Source organism: Carlito syrichta, unplaced genomic scaffold, assembly GCF_000164805.1.
Source record: "Carlito syrichta isolate Samal-C Ts95f unplaced genomic scaffold, Tarsius_syrichta-2.0.1 Scaffold112660, whole genome shotgun sequence".
NCBI lineage: Eukaryota > Metazoa > Chordata > Mammalia > Primates > Tarsiidae > Carlito > Carlito syrichta.
The window spans coordinates 660,781-661,189 of NW_007056756.1; the positions used below are offsets into that span (position 1 = coordinate 660,781).

At 60.9% G+C, this 409-nt stretch overlaps 1 protein-coding gene across 1 annotated transcript in view; it reads right to left on the reverse strand.

Moving 5' to 3' along the window:
• Positions 1 to 278, reverse strand: part of CCDC83 (coiled-coil domain containing 83) — a 59,333-nt gene extending 59,055 nt beyond the window's left edge. The window contains exon 1 of the mRNA XM_008071237.1: positions 244 to 278. The gene's annotated coding sequence lies outside the window, so the exon portion shown is untranslated. The remainder of the gene's footprint in view (positions 1 to 243) is intronic.
• Between the last annotated feature and the right edge of the window lie 131 nt (positions 279 to 409).

Genomic DNA, 409 nt, shown 5'->3' on the forward strand with positions numbered 1-409 from the left:
GTCGCAAGCCCAGAAGTGATGAGCCTGTACGCGCAGGACACGCGGGCGTCGTGGCCTGAGCGGGTCCCTTTCGTCTCGGCGTCGGTGTCTTCCGCCGTGACGTGGGACTCTGGGCCTCGTCGGTGGCTTCCGAACCGCCAGGAGCGTGGACGCTGCCCCGCCCCCGGGGCTTCTCTAGCTCTCCTTTTGTTTCTTTGCTTTTTGCTCCGGGAAGCGTGGCCGATCCCGGGACAAAATGCTTACCTCGGGTCGCTTCCTACCGAAGTCCTCGATTCCGCCGATTTTCCTTCTCGCTTTATCTTTTTACTCCTAAACCTCAAGAAAAGCAATATAGATCCCGCATTTCCCTCTCTTCATTTTTGCAGTTTTCTCCTGGGGGGGGGGGGGGGGGGAGGGGGGGGGGGGGGGG